This window comes from Salvia splendens, chromosome 5 (genome assembly GCF_004379255.2).
Source record: "Salvia splendens isolate huo1 chromosome 5, SspV2, whole genome shotgun sequence".
Taxonomy (NCBI): domain Eukaryota; kingdom Viridiplantae; phylum Streptophyta; class Magnoliopsida; order Lamiales; family Lamiaceae; genus Salvia; species Salvia splendens.
In genome coordinates this window covers 39,989,930-39,993,912 of record NC_056036.1, presented here as the reverse complement: position 1 = coordinate 39,993,912, position 3,983 = coordinate 39,989,930, and the positions used below count along the sequence as shown (strand labels likewise).

General features: G+C 37.4%; 1 pseudogene; it reads right to left on the bottom strand.

The window, feature by feature from the left end:
• Nucleotides 1-948: 948 nt before the first annotated feature.
• LOC121804281 lies at nucleotides 949-3,298 on the bottom strand (annotated as a pseudogene).
• Between the last annotated feature and the right edge of the window lie 685 nt (nucleotides 3,299-3,983).

The following is a 3,983-nucleotide window of genomic DNA, read 5'->3' as shown; positions in this document are numbered from 1 at the left end:
TCGCGGCAGATATCATGTCCGGCGTGGCACCGCCCCATTTCAACGCCATCGACGGGCTAATTTACTTCAACAGGAGGATCTTGGTTGGCCAGAATTCGAAATTAAAACGATTACTTATGGAGGAACACCATTGCACACCAACGGCGGGCCACCCGGGCCACGAGAGAACATTCCGATTATTGGCGGCAGGATTTTATTGGCCTAAGATGCGAAAGGACGTGAGGAAATTTGTGGACGCGTGCGCGGTGTGCCAATCCACCAAGTATTCGACACAACGACCAGCCGGCCTCCTACAACCATTGCCGGTTCCCTCTCAAGTATGGGATGATGTGTCTATGGATTTCATCACGGGATTACCCCAATCACGTGGCGACACTACTATTATGGTCGTAATTGACAGGCTCTCCAAGTATGCCCATTTCGCGGCACTTCCCACTCGCTTCGATGCTTTGCGCGTGGCGCACTTGTTCGTCAATACCGTTGTCCGCCATCATGGTTTCCCAAAAACGCTAGTATCAGACCGAGATTCAGTGTTTCTCAATGCGGTCTGGGAGGAAATACTTCGCCTCAGCGGTACCAAATTGAACTTCACAACGGCATACCATGCTTTGTTTGGGTTATTGTGCAAGAAGATTCTTTGATTGGGTTATTGTGCAATCTACAACAATATTTAGATCAAAGATTGAACATAAAAGAAAAATAGTAATTCATACTGTACGAACATGGTATGACTCGTTTAATTCGATACCTGCTTTGTTTCTGTATGCATAGATAGTGAGATAAGAATTGCACGAGTAATTCAAATAGAATAGAATTCTAGGCCTCGTAGCAAATAACACTCACTTCATGAATATCCATGAAGCAAGCATTGGTAATGTGTATGTTACCTTCTTACCTAACCATTCCACAGAAATGGGAATGCATCAAATACATATGATATGAGCAAATGGCATTGTTCTAAATCAAGGTAAAACGTTGAACCTCATATAACAGAAGTAGATTCATCAAACAACATGCAGCAGCTGGATTAGTGCTTCCACAAACAAAAGAAGCAGCTCATGTACCAACATACATATTGCTTATGTAACTAAGATGGTTGTTTGAACATTGGAGAGAAGAGAGCATATATACACACTGGTAAATGATAAGTGATACCAGAACCCGATGTGTGCTCCAAATTCAATAGCTGTACCCCTACCCCTGAAGTACTTTTCGAGGATCCAACTGCAATAACTTGAAGCCCTTCCACTCTTCACCGGGTTTCAACAGACGCAGAATCGATACATAACATTATCTTGTAATCCTCATCGCCAAAATCTGGCATAGCCTTTGCTTTCTTGTCCCAAGATGAACGCAAAGATGAATAACTTTACCAACAAAAGAAAGAACCTGCATCAGGCATGCCGTCTTTGCAAAGTACATAGGTTCTCTTAAATACACCCGCTCAACCTATCAAGCCACAAAAGAGATGCTAAAAATGTTCAGTGAAAGTTTCAATTTTCATAACCAACTAGAGTAGTATATATCCAGATACTGATGGATTATCAGCTTACAAGTGTGTGGCAGTAGTGCAAATATCTCAGAGCATAATTAACAGAAACAGTAATGGAAAGAATAACATTACCTCACCATCAAAACTAATTGCATCAGCCTGCTCACTATACCTTTCCCTTTGTAACAAGTTATCAAAGTAGTCCAGTGTCTCCAAGCCCTCCTCAACAGCAGTTACAGCATCAAGCAATCTATTTGTAAACTGCACAGTTAAATAGGACATGATACATAGCACAGTTCCTCATCCACGCAAATCAAACTATTATGTGTTGAACATAGAATTTAACAATACTAAAGCATGTGACCAATAAACATTTCAACCATGCAAATGTGAAGAATATCTGAAAGTGATGCTAAGATCCTGATATCAGAGAGGGATAGGTAACTGCATAGAGCAAATGTGAAGGAGAATGGCTTGCTATCAACGTTCCGCACTCGAGGGATCACGGTGAGCTTGTCAGCAGTCACAGAGATTCGTAGACGTAACTCAAATCTAAACGCAGCATCAGAACCAAAATCACATAAGAATATATCAAATTACTACAGTTATTACCTTATTGGTGTGAAGGTCATTCCAATTACTACTAACCTGTGAGGCCAAGTCTTCAGATCTTCATCTGTGGATTTAAGCAGAAGATCCACTGTTGAGCGGTTATTGGCAAAGGCGAAGGAGAGCTATCTAGTGACCACAGTCTATTCCTCCCAATTCCAGCTTGCTCGACTGGCACGCAAAAGGAAAGGTAAGAATTCAACCAGAATAATGAGAACCTTAGTTATTTTGTAGCTAAGTTATGTGGAAAGCAAATGGATATCCCACCCCTGATGACTTTACCAGCCTTCCAAAGAGCCTGTCAAACAATAAACCTCATCAACTGCCATTCTACTTTACAAGAATAACATGTATATAATCAAGATTCCTGACCCCCATTTTTTGACAAACAACATGATAGTCCACTACACTGTTCATACCAACCACCTTATCTATGATAAATGAGATTACACAAGGTAACATGTAAATAATCTGAAAACTTCACCTTATTGGTCATAAATAGCAACTCTTCTCTTCTTTCAATACGATCTGCCCACCGTGCAAAAGCACCTGTGCAGCAACAAGCAAAATTTGACAATCATTCATTTACACTTCTTCCACTCCACAATAATTCTTTACTCTAACTAAACTAAACTTAACTTCATTTATCCACACACACGCATCAACAAACAACAACGAAGAAAATCACACAGCATATGAGATTCTAACTAACAACTTGCATTTCGAAATCCCTCAAATGCAAACCCAGAAAAAAACAAATCAAAGAAAGATAAAAAAAATCTCCATAACATTCGATACAACAATTTCATCAATGAAAAAAATTTATGCTTGCATCAAAAGCACACAAATTAGCTTGGTAAATAAGTATTTCTTATATTGTCGGAGCCCACTGGTTGTAAGTTATTTAATACACTACGTTGATGAGTTAGCAATTTAGCAATTTAAGAAAAGTATACATTTATAAAAGTAACTCATTTTTTGGATATTAATAAATTTATTAGCCGATATACACACAATTAAATACTAGTACATCTGTACATGCTAACCTAGAAAAAACTGCTAGGTCTCATCTTCTCCTCCAAATGTATACGTACCAGTACCATCTTCGTTATAGACGACAACTATATTTCTATCCCAGCTCTGGTCGCCCGCCACTACATCTTTCCCTTCCTCAATTTGATAATAGACAAAGAAACGTTAATGTAAATCAAAATCTGTAAAGTAAATCAAATTTGTGCGAAATCACAAACAAAAGAAGAAATTAGATGTCTTTTGCATAATGGTTGGAACTCAATTCTCTTGTGGAACATAGTCGAATCTAATTCCGTGTTTCCATGTCGGTAAATCATAGCTGTATTACTATTAGCAAAATTTATAGTAAATTGGTGGACTAGAAGTTTTTACCTTCTTAATGACTATCTGAATCCAATGTCATTTACTATAAAATTAAACTAAAAATAAATGAGTTTTAACTTATTGACATTTCAAATCATAATCACTAATACTACAAAATAATTTTATTAATAGATTTTGTCTTGTAGTGCCTGTATGTGTGCAACTGCACCATAATGATAAAAGTGCACAAACTGCCTGGATGAGTGCACGCTTACATTTGCATAATAATCATGTGATTGAGAATTTTTAATTACTATAAATATTTCTAAACGGCTGATAGTCATACTTGCATTTACTGCATTCTACTGATGAAAATTAATATTTTTACTGTTGAATGTTCTAAATGCATGATTGGGAAAATTAATACTTCTACATAGTACATAATAGATAATACTGATAAAATTTTCTAAATGCGTGATTGGGATAATTATTTTTTTTTACACTGTGGATTACATTTACACATATGAAACTGAAATTACATTTACAA